The 16,261-nt window shown below is 54.0% G+C and overlaps 1 protein-coding gene across 3 annotated transcripts in view; it reads left to right on the plus strand.

Annotated features, from left to right (window-relative positions):
• The first annotated feature begins 7,274 nt into the window (after positions 1–7,274).
• Positions 7,275–16,261, plus strand: part of STK40 (serine/threonine kinase 40) — a 39,663-nt gene continuing 30,676 nt past the window's right edge. Inside the window, exons 1-2 of one of the 3 annotated variants that reach the window (XM_017350241.3) lie at positions 7,285–7,461; positions 8,425–8,451. The gene's annotated coding sequence lies outside the window, so the exon portion shown is untranslated. Of the gene's footprint in view, positions 7,462–8,424; positions 8,452–16,261 lie in introns of all 3 variants that reach the window. The other 2 variants (XM_051832203.2, XM_070078763.1) reach the window with 2 other exon arrangements.

Genomic DNA, 16,261 nt, shown 5'->3' on the forward strand with positions numbered 1-16,261 from the left:
GTCCATGCCTCATGCTTTCCTGGCCACGTGCTGTAGTCGGATGCCAGGTCTCTAACTTGGCTGCTCTTTGGAATCACCTGTCCCACCTTTGGATTCAGATTTAATTGGTGAATCAAGGACTAGGGTTTTTTAAATTTTCCCAGGTAATTCTGATATGTAGCAAAGTTTGAGAATTGAAGGAGGCAGGTCCTTGCACCTGTCAGGTGGGAAAGGCTGTTAATCTCATTGCTGTTCCTGGGAGCTGAGCCGTGAGAGGAGCGTGGGCCCTCCTCTCAAGGGTGGGAGGTCAGCCCATGGCAAGAAGTCGGTCTCTGATTGTGAGAGTCGTTGAGCCCCAGGGTAAGAGCCCACGTGTCTGTGGCACTGGCCTTGGGGCTATCGCAAACCTGCGGCAGGCAAACAGCTTTGCCAGCGCAGGCGGCTCAGTGCTGGGGGACTGGAGAGAATGATGGTCAGATAGTCACGGGGAAGCTGCCATGCGCAAGGCTCCTGCCGAGCACGTGGCGTGGAGTGAGACTCGGACCTTCCTGGAGAGGAGGTGGTCAGGGGAAGCCAAGATGACGAGCAGCCTGAGAAACGCTGAGCCAGAGCTTGGGGTCCCTGAGCTTCAGACACTGGCTTCAGAAGGGAGATTGGAGAGAGCCAAAGGTCGCTGCACTCACGTTCGGGGACCTGGTGTCATCATCAGAACCACTGGGATGTGTGTAGACCGCTACTTCCTGGCTCCCTGTGGCCACAAACTTGAACCATAAGCGGGGACCCATCTGTCTACCAAGATCCCGCTGCATAATGTATTTATTTATATGTCTGTCTTCTGTTGCCTAGAACTAGAAGCCCCTTAGACTCTGCCCTTTGCCCTTAAGAGGAACTAGAGGGTTCCAGAGAGAAAGCCACCTCGCTCCCCGACGCCCTTCCCTGACAGCTGGAGCGAAGGGGACGGACAGCACACGGCGAGTGCTGGGAGCAGTCCTCACTGCCAGCAAGTGATGGGGATGGCTGCCACAGCCTCCCTGGCACAGCTTCCCGCCTGCCTGTGCTGCCAGACTTGAACAGGGCTCCTGCTGGGGGTTTGGCCTAAGGATGGAGGAAAGTGGAGCTCTGAGGCTCTGATGCATGCTGGGGCCTGGTACAGGCTCAGCAGGGGAGCCGGGGGCTGATGGGGGAGGGGCACTGCAGAGAGGCCCTGGGTGCCCGGTGCTGTTCCTAGGCAAGGTGCTGGAGAGACCGATGGAGATGAGGGAAAGCAAGCCTGGCTTAGAAGCCCCAAGGGTATGCAGGGTCTTTTGTTATTTGGTCCTGAACCCAGTGGGGGCTGAGGGAGCTCAGTGCCCCCCAGCCCATGGGAAGCCAGGAACTGTGCCTGCCACTGATAAGCCATTCCAAAGGTAATTTTTTCAAAAAAAGAAAAGAATTTATTTATTTAAGAGTGACAGATCTATTCATTTGGGTTCACTTCCCAAGTAGCCACAAGAGTCAGGACTGGTCCAGGCCAAACCAGGAACTCATCTGGGTCTGCCACATGGTTGCAGGGGTCCACGTACTTGGGCTGTCTTCCTCTGCCTTCCCAGGCACATTAGCAGGGAGCTGGGTCGGAAGCAGAGCAGCTGGGACTCAAACTGGTGTTATGATAGAGGGTCGCAGGTGGCAGCTTAACCGGCCAAGCCACAAGGCAGCTCATTGCATGGGTATTTGTTGAGCACCAGGTGTGTAGCAGGCACCTCTGGGTGGACAAAGGTCTCACCCTCAGGGAGCTGACACTTGAGCAGGGAGACATAATAAATCAAGAAATGTAAAAATGCCTACAGATGTAAAGGAAATAAACGGCATTTTGAGAGAGAGAAAACAGAGGCGGTCTTATTTTGGCAAGTGTGCCAAAGCGAAATTTAAACAGAGAAGGAATCTGCCATTTGAAGAACCAAGGGAAAGTGGGGGAAACTGCCAGTGCAAAGGTCCTGAGGTGGGAAAGCTCAGGGGCTTGGGGCAGTAAGAGTACCATGGAGCCTACTGATGGGGGAAGAGAGGCAGGTGGATGTGCAGAAAGAGGAGGAGCTGGTGCCAGTTAGACAAGGCTAGAGGCAGGCAGCGTAGCTGACTTGTGGTGTGTAGGAAATAGAACTCGAATGTGTGGTGGCTGGTGTTTTTTTTGTTTTGTTTTGTTTTTTACATTTTTAATATTTTCATTTTGTTTGAAAGGCAGAGAGACAGATCTTTGACCAGCTGACTCGCTCTCCTCTGGGGCTTCTGTGTGGGTGGCAGGGACCCAAGTACTTGAGCCATCGCCTGCTGCCTCCCCAGGGTCTGCTTTAGCAGGACTTGACCCAGGCAGTCAGATATGAGGTGCAGCCGTCCCAAGCATCGACTTCAGCTGCTGTGCCAAACGCCCACCCCTTGAATTCCTGTGACTGACTTCCTGTTTTACCCCCACTCAGCCAGAGAGGCAGAAACCTACCTGAAGTCCACTGGGAGTGGCCCCCTTTTCCTTGGGATCGAGTCCTGTGGCACTTCCTTCCAAGGTGCCGAAGCGTGGGAAGGGTGGGTGATGAGATGGTCCTCCAGTCACCAGCGTCCCCTGATCTGCCACCATCAGCACACAGAGGTTGCTGCCATGTCATGCCCCTGGGTGTCACCTAGCCCTTTCTCAGGTGTCCAGGTGCTGTTTTTCCTGCTTCTCTCAGGCCACGGTAAGCCCCCGGGAAATCCTGGGAACTTAGGTTAGTTGGGTCCTGTTCAGCCAAGTGTAGCACACAGTGGCTTCTCCAGAGGGTTTTCTTAGCTCCCTGATGCCCTACCCAGAAAAAGGACCCCTCCCTGTGTCTCAGTCCCTAGACCTGGCTGATAGCCCCATCTACAGGGCTAAAGAGAAGCGTCTCTATCCTGGGAGACCCCTGCCCCCAGATCCGGCCTCCCACATCCCCCTGGCACTGTTTTCTAAATTTGTATCTGCACAGAAATTCTTTCCATTCCTCCCCGAAGGCTAGGCTTTGGGATCTCAGAAGCTAAAAATGGACTGTGCATTCTGTTGTATGGCTCCACTCATTTCCTGAAGTAAACGCATGCAGGATCTCCTGACAGTCTGTGTAAGGGAGGAGCCGAGGGGCACCGAGGGAAAGATGAAGAACCTGTTTTCAAAAAACTGCTGGCCTAGGGCCGGCGCTGTGGCATAGCAGGTAAAGCCTCCGCCTGCAATGCCAGCATCCCATACAGGTACTGGTTCAAGTCCCAGCTGCTCTACTTCTGGACAGGGGAGAGCTGGGTGGGCACAGAGCTGGAAGTCCAGGTCTTCCCAGGGCATGCCACTGACACAGCATCTCCAGAGTTCAGCACAGCCAAGCAGGATGGGACTCCGCAGGCTGTGTGTGTTCTAGTCTGCTCTCCCTGGCTGAAGGGCCACAGAGCAGCAGGTGTCCCTTGGGTTCTCATCTGTGTTCCGGGAAGACGCAGAGAAACGGGACAACGTATGTGAAGGGTAACCACGTGCACTTGGTCTCTGCTTCGGCATGGAATTTTGTTGGTAACGTGACAATCACACTGGCCTGCTGCACCTGATGGCAATGAGACGCGATGTCAGGCCAGCTCTGTCCTTTGGAGGCCCAGCGAGGAGAAGGAGCTCTCTCCAGCCCCCGTGGTTAAGTTAGAGGCAGCGTACCAAGATGGGCACCATGATAGTGATCACAAACAGCTACTGCTTGGTGCCTCTCATCCCATGCCACACAGGGGCTCTGTGTGTTCCATGGGGCAGAGCTGTTGTCTGGGGTCACTGGAGCCCCAGCATCCAGCTCCGTGATCTACACACAGTAGGCCCACATTGCAATGCTATACCAACCTATAATTAAAGATTTATTTTTATTTATTTGAAAGAGTTACAGAGTGTTAGGTCTTCTATCCACTGGTTCATTCTCCAAATGACTGCAGTGGCTGGAGCTGAGCCAATCCAAAGTCAGGAGCCAGGTGCTTCTTCCGGGTCTCCGGCAAGGGTGCAGGGGCCCAAGGACTTGGGTCATCTTCTGCTTTCCCAGGCCACAGCAGAGAGCTGGATCGGAAGTGGAGCAGCCAGGGCTAGAACCAGCGCCCATTATAGGATACTGGCACTTCAGGCTGGGGCTTTAACCAGCTGCACCACAGCACCGGCCCCCATATATACTTTTAAAGATTTATTTATTCAAAAGAGTGACAGAGAAGGAGGGAGAGAGAGAGATCTTCCATCTACTGGTTCATTCCCCAATGACTGTAATGGCTAGGGCTAAGCCAGGCCAAAACCAGGAGCCTAGAACTCCATCTAGGTCTCCCACTTGGGTGGCAAAGTTTCCAAGCACTTGAGCCATCATTTGCTTTCCCAGGTGCATTAGTAGGGAGCTGGATTGGAAACAGAGCAGGCAGGACTAGAACTGGTACTCACCAGTGTTGCCACCCTGGCCCCCTCCTTTAAAAACAAATAAAAAAGACTTTTTTCTTTGGAAGGCAGAGACAGAGAAACAGTCCTATATATTAAAACCCTATGGGGTGGGGAAGTGCTAGTGTTCATTGTAGCCTAGCAGGTAAAGCTGCCACCTGTGATACTGGCATCCCATATCAGCCCTGGTTCAAGTCCTGGCTGCTCCACTTCCAATCCAGCTCCCTGTTAATGGCATGGGAAAGCAGTAGAAGATGGCCCAAGTCCTTGGGCCCCTGCACCCACATGGGAGACTTGGATAAGCTCCTGGCTTCCGACTTTGGATCAGCTCAGCTCTGGCTGTTACAGCCATTTGGGGGGTGAACCAGTGGATGGAAGACCTCTCTCTCTGTACCTCTGTCTTTCAAATAAATACAAATTGATCTTAAAACAAACAAACAAACAAACAAGGCAGATTTGCTAGTACCTCAGCTAAGCGACCATCTGGTGCTGTTGTGACAGGCAGCACTGCCTGCCCGTAAGTGCAGAGAGCTGCGGAGAGACTAGGTCACTGCATGTGTGCAAGGATGGGGCCCAGCGGTTTCATCCTGGTATCCTGATGACAGTTTTTCACTTCCTTTGGCTGGTACCTTTAGTTTCTATCCATCGCCTTTTCATTCCCCCTCTTTCTCTTTCTCTTCCTGGCCAGGGAATGCAGTGGAGGATGGCCCAAGTGCTTGGGCCCTGCACCCCATGGGAGACCAGGATAGGCACCTGGCTCCTGCCTTCGGATCAGCGCGGTGCGCCGGCTGAAGCGCACCGGCCGCGGCGGCCATTGGAGGGTGAACCAATGGCAAAAGGAAGACCTTTCTCTCTGTCTCTCTCACTGTCCACTCTGCCTGTCAAAAAAAAAAAAAAGAAAAAGAAAAAGAAAAAGAAAAAGAAAAAAAAAATCCCATGCTTTGAATCAGCTGAGAGTCCCCTGGGTGTGAGGATGGGGGGGTGGGTGGTCAGAAACCCAAAACTCTTTGTCCAAGACGGGCTCCTAGCATCCCTAGGATTTCCCTTTTTTTTTTTTTTTTTAATTAATCTTTTTTTTTTTTTTTTTTTTTTTTTGACAGGCAGAGTGGACAGTGAGAGAGAGAGACAGAGAGAGAAAGGTCTTCCTTTGCCGTTGGTTCACCCTCCAATGGCCGCCGCTGCAGCCGGCGCACCGCGCTGATCCGATGGCAGGAGCCAGGAGCCAGGTGCTTTTCCTGGTCTCCCATGGGGTGCAGGGCCCAAGCACCTGGGCCATCCTCCACTGCACTCCCTGGCCATAGCAGAGAGCTGGCCTGGAAGAGGGGCAACCGGGACAGAATCCGGCGCCCCGACCGGGACTAGAACCCGGTGTGCCGGCGCCGCAAGGTGGAGGATTAGCCTATTGAGCCACGGCGCCGGCCAGGATTTCCCTTTTGTCCGGGGCCCGGCTTTGGTGGGCCTGTGTTTTGCTCATGAAAGCTGAATGTGAGCACGTGCTGGGCCCCGTGAGAGGCTGTTTCCATAACTCACTGAGCCCCCACGGTGATCCCATGAAGTGTGGACAGGCGGGGGAGGTTACGGAGGGGCGCTTAGTCACCCAGCTCCGAAGTCAGGCAGCAGGGAGTCCCATCCAAGCTTTGTGGAATCCGCCAGACTTGGTTGCAATCACAGCCCTGCCGTTGTAGGTCCAAGTGTTAGTGTGCGTCTGTGAACAGGTTACTTCCCCTCTCCAGCTTCCTCATCTGTATACAGTCGCCCAGTGCTAACCACTGTGTGTGGCGGCTGTTCTGTTACTGTTATTCAGCCCCATCAGCAGCTCAGTGGACACCAGGCATTCAGAAACACAAAGAGGCAGCCAGCCCACACTCCTCCCAGCTCTCATGTCCTGGCACCGCCTGTGTGGCAGTGACAAATGTACCTACACATAAAAGCCTTGGACATACGCCCCAGGACATGTGCGCCCACACACGGATGCAGAGCGACCCAGGCGACAGCTGGAAAGACAGCTGAGAGTTGACACGGCAGCGCGCAGCGAGCCCCTGGCTCACACCTCCTAGACAAAGGAGTGGGGCTGTGGCCGCTGGTGCCGCTGCCACTGACCCCTTCTAGCTGCTTCTGCGTGCCAGCGGAGGGAAGCCAGGCTCTCAGGGGGCCCCAGTGAGTCACCAGCCTGATGCAATCCCTTTAAAGGGCTCATCTGCCGGTGCAAGAAGCTGATTCATGGAGGGCGTGGTTGCTGGAGGAGGAGAAAGGGACCGAAGCTGCAACAGGAGGGTGAGGTTAGGTGGCTGGAATCGTTCACAGAAATTCTTCGCTGTAAACCTGCCTGGCCTGGACTCCAGAGATCTCCAGGTTGAAGCCGGAGTTCTCGAGGTTTATACAAAGGCGAGGGGCCGAACGGGAAATGAATTGTGAACGCCGCGACACGAATTTCTTTTATAAAGCCTAACTGTAGCGCTTTCCACACAGAATTCCAGAAGCTGGGAAACGGGAATCTGGGAAGGGTCACTTTTCTGATAAATAATCCACCACAGACCGAGCGAGGGACTTCTTCGACCCGGAGGGGCGAGGGTAGGGCGCGCCAGGGTGTGTGAAGTCAGGGCGGGGCGGGGCCTCCGTCCCAGCCTCATGGCACTCATAGATAAGCGGTAAGTCCCGACCCCTTCGGCCTCAGTCTCCAATCGCTTCCCAGATTTCGGCCCTGGCCCCACCCTGAACCAATCCTCAATCTGATTCTGGCCTCTTGCCCGAAGGCTTCCGCCCATCGTCAAGATGGCGCCCCTATCCGCCGGCAGCAGGGCCGAAGACACAGGCGAGGGGCGGGGTGAGGGGGCGGGGCCACGGCTCGGGCCGGGGAGGGGGGCGGTGCGTCACTTCCGTTGTCAGGTGGCGGCGCCGCAGCCATGGAGGGAGGCGGCGGCGGTGGCGGCGGCTCGAGCGGCTGCGCTGGGAGGCGGCGGTGAGCGGCTCTCACGTCCCCGGCCCGGCCCCGGTCCCCGGGGACCGAGCGCCGAGCAGCCCCGGCTCCCGGCTACGGACTATGGGCGAGCAGCGCTGACCACCCGGGGAAGGTGAGGGCGCGGGTTCCGGAGCGGGGAAGCGGGGCGGGGGGTTGCGGGTTGGCGGAGCGGGCCTCAGCGGCCCAGGCTGTGGGACGGGGTGACAGTCCGAGGCTCTCCGAGTACGACCGAAATGACAGCAGCGAATGCCCGGCGCCCTGCTGGGGGCTGCTCTTCGGGGTGGCCCCGGGGAGCCTCGGTCCCCGCCGCAGCCCTGGGCCAGTAAGTGAGGCAGGTGGCGTTCGAACTCAGCCAGGTTTATCCAGAGACGCCTCTGGCTCCCCGTGCTTCCGACGGATCCAGAGAGTGACTCCAAAGTTAGACCGCGTCCCGGAGGAGGGCCGGCCAGGGCTTCCTCTCGGGGCCTTCAGCCCTTGGCACGGGTGCCGCCGCTGCCGGGGAATTTTCGCATCCTGGGCGGCGTTCAGGTGCGAGTCACAGCTCCCTGCCTGCCAGGGCCACGTTTGGCCGGCGGTCTCCAGGGAGCGAGCTGATGATGACCGGCGTTCCACCTGCTGTGCCGGTCAGGCCGCCCGCTCCCATGCCGCTTGGCCCCACCTTCGGGCCAGGAGGTAAGGACGTTCGGAGTCCCCGAGGCCGCGCGTCTTTGCCCATCCCCACTCCCCAGGTTTGCTGCCCTTTTTGTTGGCGGAAGGAAGAGATGACAGGCGCCTTCTGCGGTGGGATAGACTTTGCTCCGTTTTAAGTCACTGGAGGAAACCGGTTGGCTTTGCTGGGTTTTGAGAGCAGAGGGTAGCCCCGCGGGGCTGGGCACCTTTCCTTCTTGGCTGGGTCCTTTTGCTTGAGATAAGGCAGAGCAGAATATGTAATTGTAGGGCCGAAAGAAAACTTGGCTGTGAAGAGTGGGCTTGCACGCCTCCAGCCTGCCTTAACGGGCCAGCTGTGCCATTTGTGAGTTGGATCTAGGCAGCCCCCATTCATTCATCCATTTCTCCATCCTTCTGTTCCTCACAGGACTGATCGGGGGCCTCCCCTGCAGAGGTGAGTGCTGTAGAGTGGCTTGGGAGCCAGGCTGCTTGAGTTCAGATCCAGGCTCAGCAGCTTTCTTTTTAGTGTGACCTTGGGTGCATTGCTTAACCCCTCTGTGCCTCCCTGGCCTCACCTGTATAACAGAGTGGTACCAGAGTTGTCATTGAAGATTTAAAAAGGTAACACTGTGTAAAATCAATTGAATTCAATAAACGTTACCTCTTCTTTCAAGGAGTTCGCAGTCTGGCCTAGGGAGGCTGAGCGGTAAGCAGATAGTTGAAATGTGATCTAAAAAGGCTCCTAGCAGCGGGCACAGAGCACTGTGGGAACCCAGCAAAGGAAGCTGCTAGCTGACCTGGAGATGGGCTCAGGGGAGCCCTGGGAAGGTTTGGCTGAAGTAATGCTGGAGATGAGCTGGTGGGCGGGGCTTAGCCAGGTGAGAATGAGGGGTGAGGTGTTCTGCTTAGAGATGCAGGTGGTTTGTTGGGGCTCAGTAGAGTGGCAGGGAAGTTGGCATGGAACAAGGTAAAGTAGTACAGGTTGACAAGGGAACGCCATGTTAACAGCCCGGGACTTGATGCCGGTGGGGACCTAGTGAAAAGGTTTATGCGGAGGAGTGACGATTGGATCCGTGTTTTAGGAAGCTCTCCCTGGAGGGGACAGTAGGGGAAGGAAGGAAGGGGAAAGGAGAGACCAAAGGGCTGGAGCCTCCCCGGGGACCAGTACAGGCTTCTGAGAGGAGAGCTGAGAAAGCGCTGTGTGCAGCTGGTGTCAGCCAGCAAGCTCCCTGCACAGGCCTGGGATGTGCCTGCCTGGCACACGTGCCCCTCTCTTCCTGGGATTGCAGGTCACTTGAGCACCTGGGGAGGCTAGGCTGCTCTCAGAAGGCCGCGGTAAGGGGTGCTGCGTTGCTCACTCAGGGTACCTCGTACTAGCTAAGAGCATTTTTGGCTTTGCCATTAGATGGGTCTGCCCTGCTGGTGCCTGGGGGTTACTTGTTCTCTCCATGCCCAGCTTGCTCCTCTGCAAAACGGGGACGGTAGGAGTGCCTCCGCAGCAGGGCAGTTGTGAGGTGGTACTTAGCACATGCAAGTCGTCAGTGCTTGGTGCCTCCTTGCTGTTCCTATTAGAGCTGTGGGGAAGAATTTCCAGGAATTCGGTGAAGCGATTCGCAGGGACTAGAAGTTGTCCTGGTGAGCTGTCAGAAGTGTCCTGGAGGATCACAGATCACAGAATTTTATTGCATCCTCCTGAAAAGGAAATCTGTGGGGAGTTCACCCAGGCGGTATGGGAGCCATGTGGATGATTCAGCTCAGCTCTGTGAAAGAACCATTTTTTTAAAAATAGAAGTAGACTGCCGAGGAAAAAAAAGAATAGTATTTTAAAGTATGCATGAGAGAAAATGTATTTAGAGTCTCTTCTGTGCGTGCCCCTCTTAGCAACCTGTCTGGTCTCTGAATTAGCACCATTAGGAAGCATCACACACACTGATGGGTGAGCCCCGTGTGTGCTGGGCAGGGGGCGGGGACCAGAAGGAGGATGGAGAGGCAGGCTCTGCCCTGAGGGAGGCAGTGGGCTAGCAGTGACACTTGACACTTGCACAGAGCTTGGCAAGTTTGTCACAGCCTGTGCACATGTGGCGGAGCTGAGCGGAAGGAGTGATTCACCTTTGGGATGAGGAGGAGCTTGGGGAGGACTTTGGAGAGCCCTCAGAACTTGAAGAGTAGATAGAGTTTTCTGGGGGTCCAGGAAGTGCTCCAGGCAGGAGGAGCAGCATGGCTGTGGGGAGGGGTGCATGCTGGGGGTGGGGCAGCTTGAGAGCCACCAGGGTTCTAGAAGCGGCCTGGCTGCAGAACACAGCAGAGAGGAGGCAGGCACCGGCACTGAGACGCTTGAACTTGCTATTCTCTTGGTGACGGATGCCTTGCTGTAAGTGGAGGAAATGCTGTCAGGCTTGCCCAGAAGTCCTGTGGCTGCAGGGAGATGAGGGCTAAGTGGGTCTGGCGTCTGGAGGCCCCAGAAGGATCTGTTGCAGAAATCACAGCAAGGACTTACGGGGGCTGGGGTCGAAGCAGGGGTAGGGAAAGGGCAGAGCTGTTTGCAGGGGGAATCACCTGGACTCTGGAGTGTTTGGAAGTGATGTTGAGGGAGGAGAAACAGTAGCAAGTGACCCTGAAGTCACCAAGAAGGTGATGGCCTTGAAACCTGTCAGCTCCATTCAGTCAGGAAGAAGGGAAATTGCAAAACCTCGCAGCCTCTTGTCTAGCCTTGGGCCAGGCCTCCTGCGCTGATGCCCGAGTTGGCCGCTGGGAGAAAGGCCACTTCCTTTCCTTCACTTTCCTCTGCCCAGATTTGACAGGCAGGTGAGCTGTTTCAAGTTTCAGAACCTGTAGTTGGTGACGCTGCAAAACTCCCTCAATTTGTTCAGCATTCAGATGGCCCTATGAGTGAGCCTTCCACTGGCAGTGTCCACACTTACTTGGCAAACTGTTGCCAATTGGAGGGTCCTGAACAGCAGCAGACCCGCAAGGGAGGGCCTTTCTTAGCGGCCCCTGCAGAGTTTTTCCTGAAAGAGGCCTTGAGGTTGGACTAACTTCCTGATGCTGGCTCAGCTGATTCAGTCGCACTTCTAGGGGAGGAGAGGCGTCTGTCAGAGGCCCACAAGGGAAGTGAGAGGATGCTGCCCAAGTGCCTCTGCCCCTAGAGTCTAGGCGGCGGGTAGCTACACCGGGCTATGGAGAGCGGTGTGCTGGTGAATGGGGATTTGAACAGGCCCTAAGGAATTTGAGAGATTTTCGCAGCATTTGGCCTTGGGTTTGTAAAGGAGGTAGATGAGGAGGTGACCTGAAGCAAGTTCATATCTTCTTCCTCCACCTGCTTGGATGAGACAGTAGCCTTGAAGGTGGCTCGGGGCCCACAGCAGCTCTTCTGTAACTTCCTAGACTCTGTAATTAGGGTCCAAGAGGGGAAAGGGATGATATTGCTGGTGGTGATTTACTTAACATCTTGGAGATGGCTCAGCTCAACTCTTCCATCTGAGTCATTTGGCGCTACATTGTGTCCCATCATGGGTGCAGTTTGTTCAACAAGCTGTTGTATGCTTAGGTTGTTTTCTGGATTTTGCTCTCCAGACACAACTTAGTGATTTTTCCTGGGATGTGTGATTTTTCCCACTTTAAGTGTCTATAGTATAAATTCTTAGAAGAATTTTAAAAAAAATATTCAAAAGAGAAAAGAATTCCCAGGCCCCCTTTTAATAAATGGGAGCAGCTTTACTCCCCTCCAGCAGGCACATCTGCTCTTGCCTTGAGTAGGTTGGGTTGAATTGAGGGGGTGCTGAGATCCTGTAGCATTTATTCTCCTCTGGTCAAGGCCAAGTGTCTGAGTGTGAGCTCAGCTCCCCAGAGCTTAGCAGTCTGCAGGCTTCATGATGTCAAAGAAACCTTAGTGGTTGGCAAGCACCAGAGGTGGCAAAACTGAGAAGGGCTCTTGTACTTTAGAATGAAGTTGTTGCCCCTAACTGTGTTTGCAGTCTGCCACCTACTTGGCAGGAGAGAAAGACAGGAGCTTTGGACTCTATTCAGTGACTCAGGGGTCCAGAAGGAAGAGAGTGGGCTGGTCACTGTGGAGGCGACTGGCAAGAGCAGGACTGGCAGCTCCGTCATTCATCTCGGCGTTTGGGGCAGAGCTGCTGTAAGGTCTGTTGAGAAGGTAGCCATGTTTCTGGGGGAAAGCTCAATTTAGCCCTCGGGACTGTCAGAGCCAACATTCCAAGGGGCTTCTGGGACCCTGTCCTGGCACCTCACAGCTCTGGAGAGCGACTGTCCTGCTGCTTTTCCCAGTCAATATGGAGCTCCCAATGTTACCACGTTTGGGGTGAATGTCATAGAGTGTGTTCTCTTACTGTGCATCTTCTTCCCTGGTCTAGCCCTCCTTGGAAGGAAGGAAGGAAACCAGCCAAAAAAAAAAGCTCTCCCCCCACCTTCCAGACGCTTTGCTGAGTACTCTGCAATACCTAATTGAGTCTGAGGAAGTGGAGGCTGTCTGTTTTGCAGAGGGGCACACCTGGCTCAAAACCGGGATGGGCAGAGCCGGGATTTCCAGTTGCACTTGTGTGGCTCTAGAGCCCTTGCTACCCCCTTCCTTCCTCCTAGCCAGGCTCTGGTCACAGGAGCCCAGCCCATGTAGAATCTTGGACTCATTGTGCCATAGAGTTGGAAGAGACCTTGACAAACCAGAACCGTTCCTTTTTTCTAGAAGAATGAAACTTCAAACAGGTCCCTCCCCTTCTTACTCTGTGGGCAAGGAGACTTTCAACCATGTCATCTAGTAGTTCAGGGCCTAGGCTCAGATCAAACCTGGCTTCATAACCCAGCTCTCCCACCTGCTAGCTAAGTGACCTTGAAGAAGTCACTTCCTGTTTTCATCTCTCACCCCAGTTTCCTGTCTGTAAAGTGGGCAAAACAACCCCTACATTTAGAATAGTAATGAGAGGTATAATAGCATGTTCAAGTGTCTGGCATACAGTCAGGACCCAAGGGGCCAGCCCTGATGAGGCTCAGGTGAGCTCTTTGCTAGTGGGTCTGTGAGTGACTTGGAAGAGGCATTCTGAGCCCGCCCATATGGATGATAGGTGGCAAACAGGAAGTTCCTTGTTGGCTTGTGTGTAAGCTACCTGGGAAAGCTACAGCTTACCAAGAGTGTTGGCCTTGTCCCTTTGTCCTTCACCTTCCTGATGCACCCTTGTATTGGCACACAGGCTCACACATCCAGGGTACTTATGCTTATTCCATGCTCTCCCACCTGCCTTTTCTCTGAGGCCTAGCCTCCTCGTTACTGCTCTTAATCATTAGTTTAGGGAGATCTTTGGAATTTTTTTACAACTTTTGCTGCTGAGGTTGGGTTTGTGGTGTTGTAGGTAAGGCTGCCTTCTGCAGTGCCAGCATCCCATATGGGCGCCGGTTTGAGTCCCGGCTGCTCCACTTCCAATCCAGCTCTTTGCTATGGCCTGGGAAAGCAGTGGAAGATGGCCCAAGTGCTTTGGCTCCCTGCCCATCCATATGGGAGACCCGGATGAACTTCCTGGCTTCGGCCTGGCCCAGTGCTGATCATGCGGCCATCTAGGCAGTGAACCTGCAAATGGAAAATCTGTCTCTCTCCCTTTCCATCTGTAACTTTAACTTTCAAATAAATAAATCTTTTTAAAAAAAAGATTTGCTGTAGTAATTATGATAAAATCATCAGTGCAGAAGAATATAATAATGTTCCCTGCCTGCTGTGGGTCCCTAGTTCTGTTGCCTGCAGGTGTCCCTTGTTGAATTTTTCCAAGAGGCCTTTGGCCTAGTAGTTAAGATGCCCACGCCAGAGTGCCTGGCCTTGGTTCCCATCTCTGGCTCCTTGGTCTAGGTTTCCACCAGTACAGATGCTGCAAGACAGCAGGCGATGGTGCGAGAGTCTCTGCCACCCATGTGGAAGATCTGGATTGGGTTCCCAATTCCAGCCCCAGCCCAGTCCTGGATTTTGCAGGCTTTTGGGGATTGAACCAGCAGATAGAAGATTCTCTCTCAAATTAAATAAATAAATTTCTTCTAGAAATTTCCTACGCATGTTCAAGGGTATAATTTTTTTTTAAAGATTTATTTATTTGAGAGGTAGAGTTATAGACAGAGAGAGGGAGAGATAGAAAAGTCTTCCATCCGTTGGGTCACTCCCCAGATGGCTGCAATGGCTGGAACTGAGCTGATCTGAAGCCAGGAACCAGGAGCCTCTTCTGGGTCTTCCACGCGGGTGCAGGGGCCCAAGCACTTGGGCCATCTTCTACTGCTTTCCCAGGGCATAGCAGAGAGCTGGATTGGAAGAAGAGCAACCAGGACTAGAACTGGCGCCCATATGGGGTTCCGACGCCTCAATTGGAGGCTTAGTCCACTATGCCGTGGTGTCGGCCCCTTGTATAATTTTTTGTAATCTGAATAGGATCATACTACATGTATTCACTGCCATTTGCTTCCTGTGGTGAGCTGCTGTAGACATCCTTGTCAACAGGCGTGGGCTTCACCATGGAGGTCGTTCAGACTGTGGTTGTCTAGATAGCCCATCCTCTCTCACTGGACATTTAGACTGTTTCCTATCTAGTGTGATCTGGGTGTGATTGGTGTGGTTTTGTCTTTTGCTGCTGTGCATGGTTCTGCAAGACCCCTGTTGAACACACTTACCTTTGTGAGCTTGTGCGCGTATGTCCATAGGATGACTCCCAGAACTGGAGCTGCTGGGCCCGAAGCCTGTGTGTTTTCTTTTCACACATGTTTTCTGCATGCCTTCTGGGCCTGTGCAGGGCCAGGGGTGGGGAGTAGACATATCCTTGAGGTGCCGGCGCTGTGGTGTAGCGGGTAAACGTCATGCCACTTGTGATGCTGGCATCCCATGTGGGCACTGGTTCGTGTCCCAGCTGCTCCACTTCTGATCCAGCTCCCTGTTAATGGCCTGGGAAAAGCAGCGGAGAATGGTACAAGTGCTTGGGCCCCTGCTATCCTTGTGGGAGACATGGAAGCTCCTAGTTCCTGGATCCTGGCTTTGGCCTGGCCCAGTCCCAGCCATTATAGCCATCTAGGGAGTGAGCCAGCAGATGGAAGATGTCTCTCTGTGTCTTTCCCTCTCTGTAACTTTGACTTTCAAATAAATGGAAGGAAGGAAGGGAAGGAGAGAGGGAGGGAGGAATACACTGGAGCAGACACGTGGCAAATGGTCCCACCAGCACATGGCACAGTCTTGGGTGGTGGCTCTGGCACTTGTGATTGGCTGTGTCTGTCCTCTCAGTAGCTCAGAGAAGGTGAGGCCCTCATGTGGGCTCTTCCAGCTGACAGAGCCTGCAGCCCCCCTCTAATCACACCAGGCAGCCTCTTCCCCTCTGAGCAGCCAGGGGCAGCAGCATTGGGTAAAACTTCAGAAAGTGAACTGTGTTCATTTTCAAGGTTGTGAAATTTGATTTAATTAATTTTATGGAGGCAGTTAAGGAAAGGCGTTTCACTGGCACCCATCCAAATTACCTTTCTCCCAGGATGATTTGTGGGTTTTTTTTTTTTTTTTCTGTTGAAAAGTCTATATATGAGAGAATTGCATAATTGCATGCACCTGGGTCTGGCCTGGGCTTTCCTGTATGTCACTCTGGAACTCTGGGGTAGAAGGAAGGAACCATAGCTTTTGTCTAGTGCCTCCTCCACCCTGGCTGCAGCAGTCTTGGGGACCCTCTGTACAGGCAGCACAGGCCCCTCCTCTAGGCGAGGAGACTGCAGAGCAGACAGGCACGGGTCCGGGTCCCACAGTGAACGGAGGGCGGCTGTCAGACTCAACCAGTCCTTCTTCGGTCACTTGCTGCTTTCTCCTTGCCTGATTTGGGCTGTTGTAGGTGCAAGAACTTGAACTCCATATGGGTCTCCACGGCAAGCCTTATGTGTAGACTGAGTCACTGCACAAAGCCGTGACTGATGGTTTGAGTGGAGGGACCTCTCAGGCGTGTGTTCACACCAGGATCTCCCATGTTACATGGGAGCCCAAGTGAGCCAGAGCAGGTTGGCCTGATGGGGAAGAGCTGTCAGTGAACATCTGCTGTCACTGTACCCAGCAAAAGGCCCCCTGCAGAGCCAAGGGGCCACCACGAATTTTTCCCCAGCCAGTGTGCTTGGCTATGTCCCCATGCTACTTCTTTGGATGAAGGAGAGCAGGCCAGCATGCCTGAGAGAGCTATTAAATGTCCCTTCCCCCTCTGACACCCACACACAGTGACGGATTATTTGTTGTCACATCAGCTGTTTCTGGAGGCCCTTGG

This window comes from Oryctolagus cuniculus, chromosome 7, assembly GCF_964237555.1.
Source record: "Oryctolagus cuniculus chromosome 7, mOryCun1.1, whole genome shotgun sequence".
In the NCBI taxonomy this organism is placed as follows: Eukaryota; Metazoa; Chordata; class Mammalia; order Lagomorpha; family Leporidae; genus Oryctolagus; species Oryctolagus cuniculus.